This window comes from Lissotriton helveticus, chromosome 9, assembly GCF_964261635.1.
Source record: "Lissotriton helveticus chromosome 9, aLisHel1.1, whole genome shotgun sequence".
NCBI lineage: Eukaryota > Metazoa > Chordata > Amphibia > Caudata > Salamandridae > Lissotriton > Lissotriton helveticus.
Genome location: NC_136070.1, coordinates 1,156,090,782 through 1,156,108,543, shown reverse-complemented (window position 1 = coordinate 1,156,108,543; position 17,762 = coordinate 1,156,090,782). Strand labels below are relative to the sequence as shown.

Genomic DNA, 17,762 nt, shown 5'->3' with positions numbered 1-17,762 from the left:
TTGCGATTATGTCTACAAATTGGCTCCCTTGAGCTTTGAGCCAACGGCTCCTGGACGACGCACCTGCGTGCCGGTTTGGGCATCGAGGCCTTTGACGGTTGTTTTGCGGCCTTCTCTTCCACCCCTAACTATTTAGAGATCATCAGTCCAACAAGTACCTACTTGCACCCACTGGGGTGAACCACTCAAGAACTCCATGTACCAGAGTCCCGAGGGGCGATCCGGAGGAGGGGCTAGCGGTGTGCGGTCCATTGCGATTGTGTCTACAAATTGGCCCCCTTGAGCTTTGAGCCGACGGGCTCCTGGACGGCGCACCTGCGTGCCGGTTCGGGCATCGAGGCCTTTGACGGTTGTTTGGCGGCCTTCTCTTCCACCCCTAACTATTTAGAGATCATCAGTCCAACAAGTACCTACTTGCACCCACTGGGGTGAACCACTCAAGAACTCCATGTACCCGAGTCCCGAGGGGCGATCCGGAGGAGGGGCTAGCGGTGTGGTCCATTGCGATTGTGTCTACAAATTGGCTCCCTTGAGCTTTGAGCCGACGGGCTCCTGGAGGACGCACCTGCGTGCCGGTTTGGGCATCGAGGCCTTTGATGGTTGTTTGGCGGCCTTCTCTTCCACCCCTAACTATTTAGAGATCATCAGTCCAACAAGTACCTACTTGCACCCACTGGGGTGTACCACTCAAGAACTCCATGTACCAGAGTCCCGAGGGGCAATCCGGTGGAGGGGCTAGCGGTGTGCGGTCCATTGCGATTGTGTCTACAAATTGGCTCCCTTGAGCTTTGAGCCGACGGGCTCCTGGACGACGCACCTGCGTGCCGGTTTGGGCATCAAGGCCTTTGACGGTTGTCGCCATTCTCGAGTGCGAGGCGCGAGGATAGACACGCCCACCCCTGGTGACCACACCCCCTTCTGACATGCACTCCTCACCGTACAAAACATGTGCCAGTATAGGAAGCGCAGCGGACGAGCGCAGCGGGCGCGACGATGGCGCGCCGAAGGCGCGCCTAAGGCAAGCCCGTCTGCGCCCGTCCGCGCCAGCCCGAGCCGTGAGCCCACACCTCTGGTCGGCTCAGAACTATCTCGAATTACTTACGAACAAAAAACTCTGCACCAACTCAGAGAATTGTCAAACACCAGATGTAATGGACCTATCAATCCGGAACAGGAGCACCATAAATGCCCTAGTTGCGCGTACAGGGCCTCCCCCTTAGCTCATTCTGAACCCGCCTGTCTGGAGATGGCCCTTCTGAATTGCAGGTCACTCCCCAAACACCATGCCGAAATCAACCTGCTATTAACAGAGTCGGACCTGGACGTTCTGTTTTTAACAGAAACTTGGCTGTCCGAGAGCTCTGACCCGGACATTATCCAAGCACTACCTCCTGGGTATCACATCAAAAACCTTAACAGGCCGACGGGCACGGGTGGGGGCATCGCGATTATTTATCGCGAGAACCTCGCTTGTCAACTTAAAGACAGTCCTGTTCTCAACTGTGAAAATGTCCTTTTCTCTCTACACCTGCCGCCATCTACCACACTAACTGGGCTGCTAATATACCGTCCCCCTGGGCAGGTGGGGTGTTTTTTAAACTCACTCATGGATGCCATTACCTCCCTGGCATGCGTAACGCCAAATTTTACCATACTCGGGGACCTAAACCTCCACTTTGATGATCAAGGCAACAAACTTGCCACAGAACTTAAAGCTGATCTAAACTCCCTAAATTTACAACTACTTAGCAACGACCCTACCCACCTGAAAGGACACTTGCTAGATCCCATCTTCTCTAATCTTTCCAAATTGTCCGCTCAAACCCCTCTCCCTCTCCCCTGGTCCGACCACTTTTTGGTCCCTCTCAAATTCCAACTCCCAAAGAAAATCTCTGATACTCCCTGCTCCCGGGCCTCGTCACGGCCATGGAAAAAACTAGATACTACCCTATGGGAGCACTCGCTGCTCTCCACACTACCCACAGTCGACCCTGACCCCTCCAAAGCTGAAATTCAATTACATAAATGGGTCACTAACTCCCTCGACACAGTCCTGCCTCTCAAAGCCCTTCCTACTAATAGGAAATCCTCCAAACTACCGTGGTTCACCGAGGAACTACGGGAACTAAGACGGAAAGGCAAAAGGCTGGAACGCCAATGGAGAAAGCACTGGCACTCGGATGATAGAAGTGGCTACAAAGCCCACATCAGGCTTTATAAAAATGCACTTAAAACGGCTCAAGCCTCCTACTTCGAGGATCAAATACTAGCCGCAACCAACTCCGCAAAAGAGACTTACCGGATAGTCAAGCTCCTTTCCAAAATACAGGAACCCCCACCCCCTCCTGACCTGGATGGCGCAAAATGCAACCAGATGGCCGATTTTTTCTCAAAAAAAATCGAAAAAATCCTGAACTCCCTCCCGCCTGCGACAACTGCACTAAAAGACTCTTTCTTCCCGACCTCCCAAGACGCCCCTAGGCTGCTTTCCTTCCCCCAAATTACTATCGAAACGTTCCTTAGTGTCTTGCACAAAGTCAAAAGCGGTGCCCCATCTGACCCAGCCCCGATCAGTAAACTTAAACAAATTGCTTCTACCATAGCCCCCCCTCTCACTAACCTGATCAATGCCTCCTTTGAAACTGGCATAGTCCCAGTAAACTGGAAAAAAGCCACGGTAAAGGCTCTTATAAAAAAAACACACCTTGACCCTTCTGACCCATCAAACTTCAGACCTATCTCTCTGCTACCGGCAATTAGCAAAATCGCCGAAAGAGTGGCAAATCAACACCTTTCCGAGTTCTTAGAGTCCCATCATCTTCTCCGCCCAACCCAGACTGGCTTTAGACCTGGACAGGGGACTGATACCGCCCTGTTAGCCGTGGTCGAAGAAGCGAGGGGCATTCTGGATGGAGGAGGATCGGTGGCAGTGATCCTCCTCGACCTGAGTGCCGCCTTTGACACGGTGGACCACGCAACCCTTGTTCATCGTCTCGGGCTGCTGGGAGTGGCTGACTCCGCCTTGGCCTGGATCGCATCCTTCTTGGAGAACAGGTTTTTTCAAGTGACTGACGGACATTCCATCTCCAGGGCTCATGCACTCAAGTGTGGGGTGCCTCAGGGATCCTCCCTGAGCCCCACACTTTTTAATGTGTACATGGCTCCTCTCGAGGATGTTGTTGAACCCTTTGGGATCAAATCAATAATGTACGCCGATGACACCCAGCTCATCGTGTCCCTCAACCAACCCGACAACGCCCTCTCCAATTTGTCTAGCTGCCTGGAAAAAGTTCACCAATGGATGTGCGAATCCCGGTTAAAACTGAATGGGGAAAAATCTGAAATACTTCTGCTGGGAAACCCTAACAAAATACCCGCCCCCCTTCCCTGGCCACTATGCATGGGATCCCCTCCATCCCCAAAAGCCGAAGTGAAAAGCCTGGGGATATGGTTGGACCAGGACCTCAGCTTCAAAACACAAGCGAGGAAAACCACGGGAATTTGCTTCGGCCTTATGAAGATGGCACGAAAGATTCTCCATCTACTCCCCCCTCAATCCAGGAAGCTTTTGATGCAGGGGCTGGTGAACTCCAGACTGGACTACGGGAATGTCCTATATCTGGGGGCCCCAGCCTCTGTACTCCACAGACTCCAATGCTCTCAAAACGCGGCGGCAAGAATACTGACAGGAACGGCAGCAAGGACCTCTGCCAAGCCGGCCCTTAGAAATTTGCACTGGCTGCCAGTCAAAGAACGTGTCAACTTTAAGACCCTGTGCATGGCACATAAAATACTGCACAACGAAGGCCCCCCTATTCTCAGACTTCTTGTGTCCTTTCAACAATCAACTAGACAACTCAGATCTAACTCCCTCTCCCTTGCAAAAGTCCCCAGAATTAGAAAGGCCAGAACAGGTGGTCGCTTGTTCTCGTACAACGCTCCGAGACTGTGGAATGCTCTCCCTCTCTCCCTGAGGCAAGAACAAAACCACCTTAGATTTAGGAAAAAACTGAAGACCCTCCTCTTTCCATGAGCACTACCCCCCCCTGATCGCCCACTCTCCGGGATGATAGTTACCAGCGCCGGGTTGCCCTAGGGTAGCTGTTGCGCTCTATAAAACCCATAATCAAATCAAATCAAATTTGGCGGCCTTCTCTACCACCCCTAACTATTTAGAGATCATCAGTCCAACAAGTACCTACTTGCACCCACTGGGGTGAACCACTCAAGAACTCCATGTACCAGAGTCCCGAGGGGCGATCCGGAGGAGGGGCTAGCGGTGTGCGGTCCATTGCGATTGTGGCTACAAATTGGCTCCCTTGAGCTTTGAGCCGACGGGCTCCTGGACGACGCACCTGCGTGCCGGTTCGGGCATCGAGGCCTTTGACGGTTGTTTGGCGGCCTTCTCTTCCACCCCTAACTATTTAGAGATCATCAGTCCAATAAGTACCTTCTTGCACCCACTGGGGTGAACCACTCAAGAACTCCATGTACCAGAGTCCCGAGGGGCGATCCGGAGGAGGGGCTAGTGGTGTGCGGTCCATTGCGATTGTGTCTACAAATTGGCTCCCTTGAGCTTTGAGTCGACGGGCTCCTGGACGACGCACCTGCGTGCCGGTTCGGGCATCTAGGCTTTTGACGGTTGTTTGGCGGCCTTCTCTTCCCCCCTAACTATTTAGAGATCATCAGTCCAACAAGTACCTACTTGCACCCACTGGGGTGAACCACTCAAGAACTCCATGTACCAGAGTCCCGAGGGGCGATCCGGAGGAGGGGCTAGCGGTGTGCGGTCCATTGCGATTGTGTCTACAAATTGGCTCCCTTGAGCTTTGAGCCGACGGGCTACTGGACGACGCACCTGCGTGCCGGTTCGGGCATCGAGGCCTTTGACGGTTGTTTGGCGGCCTTCTCTTCCACCCCTAACTACTTAGAGATCATCAGTCCAACAAGTACCTACTTGCACCCACTGGGGTGAACCACTCGAGAACTCCATGTACCAGAGTCCCCAGGGGCGATCCGGAGGAGGGGCTAGCGGTGTGCGGTCCATTGCGATTGTGTCTACAAATTGGCTCCCTTGAGCTTTGAGCCGACGGGCTCCTGGACGACGCACCTGCATGCCGGTTCGGGCATCGAGGCCTTCGACGGTTGTTTGGCGGCCTTCTCTTCCACCCCAAACTATTTAGAGATCATCAGTCCAACAAGTACCTACTTGCACCCACTGGGGTGAACCACTCAAGAACTCCATGTACCAGAGTCCCGAGGGGCGATCCGGAGGAGGGGCTAGCGGTGTACGGTCCATTGTGATTGTGTCTACAAATTGGCTCCCTTGAGCTTTGAGCCGACGGGCTCCTGGACGACGCACCTGCGTGCCGGTTCGGGCATCGAGGCCTTTGACGGTTGTTTGGCGGCCTTCTCTTCCACCCCTAACTATTTAGAGATCATCAGTCCAACAAGTACCTACTTGCACCCACTGGGGTGAACCACTCAAGAACTCCATGTACCAGAGTCCCGAGGGGCGATCCGGAGGAGGGGCTAGCGGTGTACGGTCCATTGTGATTGTGTCTACAAATTGGCTCCCTTGAGCTTTGAGCCGACGGGCTCCTGGACGACGCACCTGCGTGCCGGTTCGGGCATCGAGGCCTTTGACGGTTGTTTGGCGGCCTTCTCTTCCACCCCTAACTATTTAGAGATCATCAGTCCAACAAGTACCTACTTGCACCCACTGGGGTGAACCACTCAAGAACTCCATGTACCAGAGTTCAGAGGGGCAATCCGGAGGAGGGGCTAGCGGTGTGCGGTCCATTGCGATTGTGTCTACAAATTGGCTCCCTTGAGCTTTGAGTCGACGGGCTCCTGGACGACACACCTGCGTGCCGGTTCGGGCATCTAGGCTTTTGACGGTTGTTTGGCGGCCTTCTCTCCCCCCCCTAACTATTTAGAGATCATCAGTCCAACAAGTACCTACTTGCACCCACTGGGGTGAACCACTCAAGAACTCCATGTACCAGAGTCCCGAGGGGCGATCCGGAGGAGGGGCTAGCGGTGTGCGGTCCATTGCGATTGTGTCTACAAATTGGCTCCCTTGAGCTTTGAGCCGACAGGCTCCTGGACGACGCACCTGCGTGCCGGTTCGAGCATCGAGGCCTTTGATGGTTGTTTGGCGGCCTTCTCTTCCACCCCTAACTATTTAGAGATCATCAGTCCAACAAGTACCTACTTGCACCCACTGGGGTGAACCACTCAAGAACTCCATGTACCAGAATTGGAATTGGAATTGGAATTGGAAGGTTCTTATATAGCGCATGGCTACTCGGAAGCATCCCAGCGCTTAAAGAAAGATGAAAGTTGATGCAGAGACTAGGAAAAAGAGAAGGATGGTTTATGGCCTGGGAAACAATGATGTTTTTAGTTGTTTTCGGAACATCAGAAGGCTGGGTTCTAGACGGAGTGATAATGGTAGGGCGTACCAGAGTCCCGAGGGGCGATCCGGAGGAGGGGCTAGCGGTGTGCGGTCCATTGCGATTATGTCTACAAATTGGCTCCCTTGAGCTTTGAGCCGACGGCTCCTGGACGACGCACCTGCGTGCCGGTTTGGGCATCGAGGCCTTTGACGGTTGTTTTGCGGCCTTCTCTTCCACCCCTAACTATTTAGAGATCATCAGTCCAACAAGTACCTACTTGCACCCACTGGGGTGAACCACTCAAGAACTCCATGTACCAGAGTCCCGAGGGGCGATCCGGAGGAGGGGCTAGCGGTGTGGTCCATTGCGATTGTGTCTACCAATTGGCTCCCTTGAGCTTTGAGCCGACGCGCTCCTGGACGACGCACCTGCGTGCCGGTTTGGGCATCGAGGCCTTTGATGGTTGTTTGGCGGCCTTCTCTTCCACCCCTAACTATTTAGAGATCATCAGTCCAACAAGTACCTACTTGCACCCACTGGGGTGAACCACTCAAGAACTCCATGTACCAGAGTCCCGAGGGGCAATCCGGTGGAGGGGCTAGCGGTGTGCGTTCCATTGCGATTGTGTCTACAAATTGGCTCCCTTGAGCTTTGAGCTGACGGGCTCCTGGACGACGCACCTGCGTGCCGGTTCGGGCATCAAGGCCTTTGACGGTTGTTTGGCGGCCTTCTCTTCCACCCCTAACTATTTAGAGATCATCAGTCCAACAAGTACCTACTTGCACCCACTGGGGTGAACCACTCAAGAACTCCATGTACCAGAGTCCCGAGGGGCGATCCGGAGGAGGGGCTAGTGGTGTGCGGTCCATTGCGATTGTGTCTACAAATTGGCTCCCTTGAGCTTTGAGTCGACGGGCTCCTGGACGACGCACCTGCGTGCCGGTTCGGGCATCGAGGCCTTTGACGGTTGTTTGGCGGCCTTCTCTTCCACCCCTAACTATTTAGAGATCATCAGTCCAACAAGTACCTACTTGCACCCACTGGGGTGAACAACTCAAGAACTCCATGTACCAGAGTCCCGAGGGGCGATCCAGAGGAGGGGCTAGCGGTGTGCTGTCCATTGCGATTGTGTCTACAAATTGGCCCCCTTGAGCTTTGAGCCGACGGGCTCCTGGACGACGCACCTGTGTGCCGGTTCGGGCATCTAGGCCATTGACGGTTGTTTGGCGGCCTTCTCTTCCACCCCTAACTATTTAGAGATCATCAGTCCAACAAGTACCTACTTGCACCCACTGGGGTGAACCACTCAAGAACTCCATGTACCAGAGTCCCGAGGGGCGATCCAGAGGAGGGGCTAGCGGTGTGCGGTCCATTGCGATTGTGTCTACAAAATGGCTCCCTTGAGCTTTTAGCCGGCGGGCTCCTGGACGACGCACCTGCGTGCCGGTTCGGGCATCGAGGCCTTTGATGGTTGTTTGGCGGCCTTCTCTTCCACCCCTAACTATTTAGAGATCATCAGTCCAACAAGTACCTATTTTCAACCTTTCATCCTCCCCTTCTTCGTCTTCCAACTTCCAGAAGGTCATGCGTTTCATCCAAGGGTGGATGAACTGCAACCACCTCAAATTAAACCCGGACAAGACCGAGCTGGTCTTGACGGGGGGTGGTTGCAGTCCTTGGTCCCCCTCCTTCTGGCCCCCTTCCCTCGCCCCCCCCCCTCCCAGCCCTCAAAGTCAAAACTTTGGGTATCTTCATTAACCCACAGCTTACCCTCCACACTCAGATCAGTTCTGTGGTGTCTGCCTGCTTCTTTTCCCTCCGGACTATATGGAAGGTTTCACGTTTTTTTTCTGCTGCCGCACTCAAACTCATTCTCATGGCAATGGTGCTGTCGCGCCTTGACTATGGGAATGTTATTCTCAACGGTGCCCCGGCTTACCTCATCCACCGGCTCCAACTGATTCAAAATCAGGCGGCTCGCCTGATTTTTGGTCTCCCCAGGTCTAATCACACGACCCCCTTGCTTCAGTCTCTCCACTGGCTCCCTGTGAGGGAGAGGGCGCTCTTTAAGCTGGGCTGCATTACCTACCAGGCCAGATCTGGGACCGCCCCCACCTTCTTGTGCGAAGCCATCTCTCCATACCTTCCGTCTAGAGAACTTCGCTCCACTCACCTGGCCCTTCTGTCAGTTCCTCGTTTCAGGAAACAGAAGGCCGGGGGGGCCAGATTTGCTGTGCTGGCTCCATCCTTTTGGAATTCACTTCCACCTGCCCTCAGGATGTCTCCCTCCTATCTGGAGTTTCGCAAGCAATTGAAGACCCTCTTGTTCTCCAGATCTGTTGCAGCTTAGCTCGCTTCCCACTGACCCTCGGCTATCTAGCGCCATGAAACCGGTTTCGGTATAAGAGCGCTTTATAAATATTTTAAAATTCAAAAAAATTCAAAATTCAAATTGCACCCACTGGGGTGAACCACTCAAGAACTCCATGTACCAGAGTCCCGAGGGGCGATCCAGAGGAGGGGCTAGCGGTGTGCGGTCCATTGCGATTGTGTCTACAAATTGGCCCCCTTGAGCTAAACCTGACAACTGGAGTTGGCAGTCAGTATCCCAATCCTGGAGCTCAAAGGAATCCCCCAGTTGCAACATATGTGGGACCCCAAGCTTCTGGTCAGAAATATTTGCACACTGACTGGAAGTTTCTGTCCCATCTTTGTAGTCAAGCTGCAAACAGTCTTTGTATATTCTGGAGCTAATCAAAACAAAAAGAGAAATACAAGTAAGGCTGCCCCACTAAATACCTTTTAACCTGGTATTGGGGGAGGGGTTTGTCTCATCTGAACAACAATGGGCGTAGAAGGGGAAGGTGAAACTCCCTAGCTAAAATGAACTCTTTCTCCTTCCTTAACACCAACAACACTTCTCAGTCTGACCCACTGAAAAGGATCTCTGGATGTTCAGGAGGGGAGGGAGCCTTTCATATACAACTGCTCACTGGGCCTACCTCCAAACCGCCAGCTTAAGTGCCACCAAAGTATGCCTGATGCAACTTGGATCCATCTCTGGCTACAGTCACATGCATCATGTAGTCTGTATATACGTCCTGTGCATGCAAGTAGCACATACACACACAACACCATAGTGTACCTTGATGAGCGAAGGACCTGATTGTAAGGGATAGGAAGGACAATTAGAAAAATGTAGTAAAGTGTGGTAGGATGCTATCCCAAGAGGGCGACAGAAAAAAAGGCCTGACCTGCAACTATAAACAATGCCATTACTCTCTGTCATCTGAACACATGATGTGCCCTATCCGCCCAAACATGGTGCCTCCCAGCTCTCACTCCATACCGTGTAAAGGTCTCTCAGTACACATGATTATCATGTGTGTTGGTTGTGGGTTGAAAAGCACTACGAATTATTATGGAAACATCAAGTCAGCAATGCACAATCTCCGGAGCCGTGCGGGGGAATTTTCTCCATCCCAACTTGCTGCTCTATGAAAATTAATCCAAACAGAGTTTCTTCAGCACTAGCTATGAGATCTTGTGGAATCCAGATCAAATATAGTGCAACTTTTACTAGCTGGTCACAAGAGTTTGACAAGCCTTGTGGATATAACCTCCTGATGCGATGTGCCAGGCAGATGTTTCCTCTAAAATAGATTCTTAGGCCCTGATTTAGAGATTGGCAGATGGGTTACTCCGCCACAAACGTGACTGATATCCTGCCAGCATCATTACAAAGGTATTTTATCTTAATGCATTTGTACAGCTAACCACAAATGCTAGTAAGGATGCAATGGCGCTGAATCAATGGATAGAGGACATGATGTCACAGATTGCTCCTGCCAAGCGGGCAATGTCGCAGAGGGAGTCTCCCTCGGCCCCCTGGTTCTCTGTCGAACTTAGGTCCGAAAAATCAGACTGCAAGAGGTTGGAGCGCATTTGGAGGTCAGATTACTGCCCTCTAGCCAAAGTCCAATACAAAGAAGCCATGAACAAATTACATAAGTCAATAAAGAGGGCCAAGAAAATGTTTTTTGCCACCGCTGTCCAACAAGCAGAACACTCAAGTAAAGAGGTTTTTAAAATTGTACAGTCATTCTTTAAACCACGCTGTTTAGAGAGGGAGGTCCCGCCATCCATGGCACTCTGTGATGACATATCTCCTTATTTGGATAATAAAATACAAAAAGTTTACGATTCCTTTGTTCCATCGAGACCCACTGTAATGGCGGATTCAACAACCAACGATCTACGCTCAGCGCCTCTTGGTCGATTTCAGCCAATATCAGTCGACATGGTGAAGCAGGAGCTTAAACGCTGCAAATCAGGTTCACCAGACGATCCCTGCCCCCCAAAGCTCTGGGGATTGATGGCGGATTCCATCGCGCCTACCCTGCAGTACATTTGGAACACCTCCATCAGTACGGGAGAATTCCCGGAGGGTTGGAAGCATGCGACGCTTCTTCCCTTGAAAAAAAAGCCTAACTGTGACCCGGAGGACCTGAACAATCTCCGCCCAATTTCCTTACTGGCGGCGCCAGGCAAAATGATGGAGAAATTGATTCAGCGACAGTTAAATAGCTATATCGAGGCCAATAACATACTACATGAGACCCAATCGGGGTTTAGACCCGGTTTCAGTACCGACACAGCTCTGATTGAGGTGGCAGAGTCAGTGAAGTGGTCTATGGATTCAGGGAACTCAGCTATGCTGATGCTCCTGGATCTGGTGGCCGCTTTTGACATGGTCGACCATGGCAGATTATTGCAGAGTCTCGCAGAGATTGGGCTTCAGGATCAGGCTCTCGGGTGGTTACATTCATACCTATCTAATAGATCACAGAGGGTGGCACTGGGAGCGTGCTCTTCTAAATCCAGGGACCTGAGATGTGGCGTCCCGCAGGGGTCGGCACTAAGCCCTTTACTATTTAACATTTATCTGGCCCCGCTTTTCACACTAATTGCCAACTGGGGGGTCACTGCAATATCTTATGCAGATGACACCCAGTTGGTTTTTCCCTACTCAGAAGTGTCAGAGGCAGCCTTTGCCAGCTTTAAGGGCTGTCTCGGTGACGTGGCAACCTGGATGAACACGAATAAACTGAGGTTGAATCCGAATAAAACGGAGGTGATCTTTTTCGGGAAAGGTACTCCTCCAGCGGCAGAACTATGGTGGCCTGTGGAGCTGGGGCCTGCACCGCTACCTAGCCATTTAGCAAAAAACTTAGGGGTCAAATGGGATGATAGTCTATCCTTTTCTTCCCATATTCAGCAGGTGACGGGGTGCTGCCTTAGCAAATTGAGGAATCTGCAGAAAATCTTCAAGCTATTGCCAGAGCAGTGTAGAAAAACGGTGATCCATGCCACCATCACATCTAGGCTGGATTATGCGAATGGCCTATACTTGGGGCTCCCAAAATACGTGATCCAGCGCTTGCAAACTGTGCAGAATGCGGCGGCTAGGCTGCTAAAGCATATACCGTTTAAAGACCACGTTACTCCATACCTCCGCTCCTTGCACTGGCTGCTGGTGTCCAGTAGAATAAAATTTAAGGCTCTTACGCTGGCGTTTCGAGCTCTGCATGGAAACTGTCCACATTATTTAAGATCTCGGCTGCCCAGATACTCCCAGGCCCGCTCTCTCCGGTCGGGCAGCCGGGTCCTGCTGCTCGAAGCTCGAGTGAGAAGGGTGCGACTGGGGGGTCCGACGTTTTCGGCCAATACGGCTCGGCTTTGGAATTCTTTACCTTTGGGCCTCCAGAGCGCTTCCTCGGAATCCAGTTTTAGACAGCAGTTAAAAACCTGGCTTTTCACACAGGAAGTTTAGACCGTCTTCCCCCTGGGTTCTTAGATCTGCTCTCCTCTTACAGCGCCGGGACACCTCCTAGATGAGGTAGCTGTTCGCGCTATGCAAAAATCTGTATTATTATTATTATTACTAGGGTGGATGGAATACTTGTCAAATCAGGTCCTAAATCTGGTGTTGAAATTCTTGGCCAAATAAAGTTCATAGCTCATTCTGACTCCTTTCTCACTAAATATTTGAAACAGAATATAGTGTCAGGCTTCCTGCTCTATATGTGATGGATAAGAATGGCGGCCAGCTACGAGATTAGCTGGGCGTTATTGGGTCCGCTGACTGTGGTGTGCACATTGATATATGATAATAAACCATTGAGAATATTATGACACATCAACCATTCTCTGTTGTCTAAACAACATTTTGATATCATCAATTGAAAGTGAAAGTCTTATTTCTTTGTATCTTTATTGGAAAATTGACAATAACAAAAGTGAATTGGACTGGTAGTTGAAGCCCTAATTGTATTCCTCCTTCTTTTCCAGCTATTTGAGCAAAGTCATTAGTTGGAGGCACAGACTGACTTCAAAAAACTGTAAAAGAAAAAGGAAAACTTTACCTTTCTTGAGTCTTCTGCTGAAGGTTGACATTGTGGCGCCGCCAGTGAGCTGCAGATGATCATGGTAAATTCTAAGGAGTGCTTTATACAGATATTGAATTTTCTGTGATCTTAACATTGTTGAGAAGCTTATATCCCAGATCTGAGCTTTCATGACTGACTCAGCGTGGCCAATCTAGCAGACCCATTAGTAGCAAAATGTCGGATTTGCGCGAAGAGTGGGCCTTGGCTACTGGTACCAAAGACTGCATATTTGTTATTAGTCTGGTTGGGTACTACTTGTGACTCAAGCACCTACCCCACTTTGAATGGCAGCTCACATCAGTGTAGCACATTACCAGAAATGAGAGAACCAACAACCAACGATACTGCCTACAAATCTTTTCACTGTGGTGGGTTTTTTAGCAACTCTATTTTTAGATTTTATATAGACAACATGGTGGGTGCAATATGCATGAGATATTGTATAACAAATCTGTCGGTGAGGGGGAGTAGGTCTAAATAAACATATCAGCAGTGGCATTTTATAAACAACTAGTACTACAGCTGTGTTTTTAAAATTATTTTGCTGGTGCCACCTAATGGTGAAAGTGATAGTACTACTCACAGCTGTTTGATGTGGGTGGTAAAAATTATGTTTCCGGGCCACTGTTCCTTCCATGTGTTAATTCTCGGTCCCACGAGGGAATCCTGCAGCTAATGGGTGAATTTAAAAATCCTGCAAATGCGCTCTCTCTTACGAACTGCTCTCTGTTAAAAAACTACATCAACAGCACCTCCCTAAATTATAGTGGTCCTATGACTTTTGGGAGATGCTTGCAGACCCAGTGGTACAGAGAACAGAGCTGTTGGCCTCCCTGAGACACTATAGCTTAAGTTTGCTACATTGCTCGACAACCATGGGCAGGCTGTCCGCAGAATTTCTGCAGGTAAAACTCGTACCCAAGAGGGAGGAATTTTTGGATCTAACACAGCCTCCCCTTGCAAGAAAATTATACATACAATTAAGACATGGCAGTCTGCCTATTGGGGAACTGACTTGTAAATGGGCTGGACGAGAAGAGGGAACCTGCCCAGCTTGTAATAGCAGCAAAGAAGACATTGTCCATGTTTTATTCTTCTGCCCAGCATATAGTAAAATACGGAGGTGCTGGCTGGTACCACTGTGCAGAAATTTGGGTTTAAAGCAATGTGCACAAGCGTGTAGAATTTTAAGATATGACCCCTCCCCCCTTATCGTGTTTTCGGTCTCCCACTACCTATATGTTATGTGGCGCAGAAGGTCTACCCTGATTAACTGTGATTAATTGTGATGATCGCTACCCCTTTTGATAACTTACTGTTTAATAACTTTTTAATCGAGTGTTTTTAACTATTTATGTATTTTATCTTTGTGTATGTATCTTTTTTTTTTTTTTTATCTGTACTTTTATGGTCCACTACCGAAATAAAGTTATCAAAAGAAAGCTTGCAGACCATAAGGGGAGTTTTGTTTGAATAGATAGCTATTTTTATAGAAGCTAATGTGATATGTACGATTCTTGCAGGCACACATACAAGGTTGTGGGTGCTGTATTGTTGAGCTACTTTGTCATTATTTTTTAATCTTGTCAATAAGAAAGATCATTAGCCCTTTGTGAATTATGTTGTTCTCCTCAAGTGGGTTAGAGCGGCCTCTATTGATCTACGAGAAAAGAACAGATTTTGGGTGAAAACTCACGCAGCTGCCTAATTGAAGAATGTCTTCATAGTTCAGAAAAAGGGTATAAACTACATCTGTGAAACTGTCGAAAAAGTGTTTTAGTTTATGGGGGAGGTGCAAAGGTAAATAGAGGTGTTATATATTCAATAGGTGAGATTTGTATCTTAGTAACAAGATGATTATATAGGTTGAGGGGGCACAATTAGTGAAGATAAGGTAAAAAGGGAGCCTTGGCAGATTGTAGTGCTGCCTTTTGATGCCAGTTTGTCTATCACATTCTTCAATGCTGTATTATATGTATTAGTGTGGATAGGGAATGTATGTCAAACACTGGAATAGACAGAACAAAGTTGTGTTTAGGACAAGTTTGTGTAAAGGAAATGTTTGGAGTGCTTTGTATATGCAGTATAATAGGTCATATAAAGTTGAGTGACCAGGCCTTGATCAGTGTAAAAGTACTAAAGCCCTCAAGCGTTCCTAGCATTTGTGTAGAGGCGAGTGCTATGTGGGAGCAAATCCATGAATCCCCAAAATTTTCACAATACACAACATTTTCTCTGCCAGTTCTGCTCAAACCCTGATCTTGCTTTAAGAGACACCATCCTTGGCATTGAACCCAACATTAGTTTAGTAGAGTTACAAATAATAATTGGATCTGCTTAATAACGGAGTTCTTGATCTGAGAAAAAATATAGTGTTTTATTACACAATTCTCAGGCATAGGCGAGACCAAATAAATGCAAAATATAGCAGTCAAGGCTCAAAGCAGAGTACATAGTCAGAAGTCATAAATAGTCTAAGTCACAAATTAACAGTATAATCTAAGAGAAACAGACAGCATCCCTGAAGGAACCAGGGCTTCTGATACACAATTTTAGCATATTAAATGAGTAAAGACTAACCATGGACGTAGTTGCGCTACGCGAAGTGCACTTCGCACTACGCGAGATACGCGTTGCGCTACGCGAACTGCGTAATGCGCTGTTCGCGATGATTGCACAGTGCTGGATGCTTGTCCACACTGTGCAATCATTGAAAACGGCATCTCGCACAGTGTGAGCTGTTGTTTTCTGCCGCTCGAGTAGATTTTTACTCAAGCGGCAGCTTTCTCAACGCGGACTGGTAGTTTCTCATCGCGAGTGGTCGCGAGCATACTTGACCACTCGCAATGAGAAACCTGACCTCCCTGCGTTGAGAATTTTGCCAGGAGGTTTATTTTCCTCGTTTGCAATCACCAACTTGATGTTGCTGATCGTGAACGAGAAAAAGTCTCGCCGGGATGTCATTTTGCTCGCTCGAGGTCTCCAACTTGATGTTGAGGACCGCGAGCGAGCAAAAAATGCCAGCTACGCTACGTCATCTGACTTTGCACTGTGCTACGTGCAATTCGTGTAGTGCGAAGTAGCACAAACTACACAGACTTTGCGAGCGTAGCGTAGTTGGCCGCCCAGGGTTAGTAAAGACTACATCTTCAGAGGGGCATGATTAGTGTTAGAAAATGAGTTACTGCTTGAGGGGGTAAAACCCTACTAAAGCAGCAACCACAATCCTTGTCAGGGTGAAGTCTCAAGCAAACTCCAAATTAATCTGTGCACAACCATCTCGTAGCTTGGCACAAGAAAAGTCAGGCTTAACTTAGAGGCACTGTGTGAAGTATTTATGCACCACTTCAAATAGTAATAAAGGTAAACACAACACATGAAAAATCTCACACCAATTTAGAAAAATAGAATAAAATGTAATAAATAATTTAAGACCAAAACAACAAACTCCAATTAGTAGAACTAGAGACATGCAATTCTAAACATTTAAGTGACTGTAGAACCAAAAAGCACAAAGTGCCATCTATGGATATCTGGTTGTGCTGACTGGGACAAAGTTCAGGTCGACCGCGATGGAGCGAGGGCCGGCTGCAGGGACCCAGTTAGGCCATCTGAACAAGAGTACCATAAATCCTGGTTGCGGAGCATTGTAAAGTCCCAAGTCAAGGAGTTGTCACGCAGTGGTTATTCGTAGGAGCTGTGAAGCTGCGATGCGAGGTTCTGCAACATAATTGAGGAAGCTGTTGACAAGGGGCTTGCGATACGAAGTCCTGCATTGAGATGCGTCATGCACCGGCTGGTTCCAAAAAAGTGCAGGAGCTCATCTTGTGGAGTTCTGCATCGTCGTCGACAAGGGACTTGCGATGCGAAGGCCTGCTTAGAGGATGTGTCCCACATCGGCTGCTCCTGGAAACCTGCGGGTGATGATGCAAAGTCCTGTGCTGGAGACGCAGCGGTCCTGATGCGGAGGTTAGAGAGGCGAAGCATTAAGCAGAGGCTCAGATGAAAAGTTTGTGGTCACTGATACGTCCTGCTGTGGCTCTGATGGGTTGGTTCTGCTCAGACCACAGTTGAGCTAGCAGAGCACTTTCAGGCCACTTCTAAGGGTCCAGAACTGGGGTGCCCCCACTTGGGGTGGTAGGACTCACAGCAGTCAGAGTCCAGGTGCTGAGTTCCAGGTGGTTGGTGCCTTCTGTCAGTGAGGCTCTGGTCAAGAGGCGAGCCTACTAGCCTTTGGAGTCACTCTGGTGGTCCTGGGTGCAAGAAGCAGGTCTAGTTCTTCACTCAGGCAGCAGTGTAGGAATGTGGCAGTCATTTGTGCAGTGCAGCCCCACAGTCTTACTTCTTAGTTTCCCCACAGGTCTAGATGAGTACTGAAGATTTGAGTCTAAGGATTCAATATTTGTACCTGGTGGCCAGTTTGAAGAAGAGGAATCTCCTAGAGATTTCCATTTTCTGAGGTGTCAGACATCCCTTTCCTCCATGTCCTGGCCCCAGACTGTTTGGGGCCATAAAAGACCAGTGTCAAACTCTTTGTGAGAGTTCTCAGGCTGAATGTTTGTGATGTGCAAGAGTGGTTGGTGACAGCTCCTCCCCCTCATAAACTCAGAGTTGCTCATCCTGCAAACAGCTATCTTCACTTTGTATAACGGCCTGGGATCAGGCTGCAGCCACCGTCCAAGCTGTTCCCTTTCACGGACATCCCTACGCCTGTAGCATGTGAATACCCCCCAACTTGATGTGACGGGCCAACTAAGTATCTGAGCATTATATTGCACAGCCAGAACGAGCACGTGGTCCGTCTGAACTACAGTCCAGCCATAGACAAGTTGGCCACTCAAATAGAGAGGTGCTTCAGCTCCCTCTCTCTATGGCGGGCGAAATTGCTATCATTAAAATGGAAGTACTCTCC

The 17,762-nt window shown here is 49.4% G+C and overlaps 1 protein-coding gene across 8 annotated transcripts in view; it reads left to right on the top strand.

The window, feature by feature from the left end:
• Window positions 1-17,762, top strand: part of TMEM40 (transmembrane protein 40) — a 185,187-nt gene that overhangs the window by 63,813 nt on the left and 103,612 nt on the right. Inside the window, exon 2 of one of the 8 annotated variants that reach the window (XM_078661601.1) lies at window positions 12,753-12,890. The exons of 6 other annotated variants lie outside the window; for them this stretch is intronic. The gene's annotated coding sequence lies outside the window, so the exon portion shown is untranslated. Of the gene's footprint in view, window positions 1-12,752; window positions 12,891-17,762 lie in introns of those variants that run through there. One more of the 8 variants, XM_078661599.1, reaches the window with a different exon arrangement.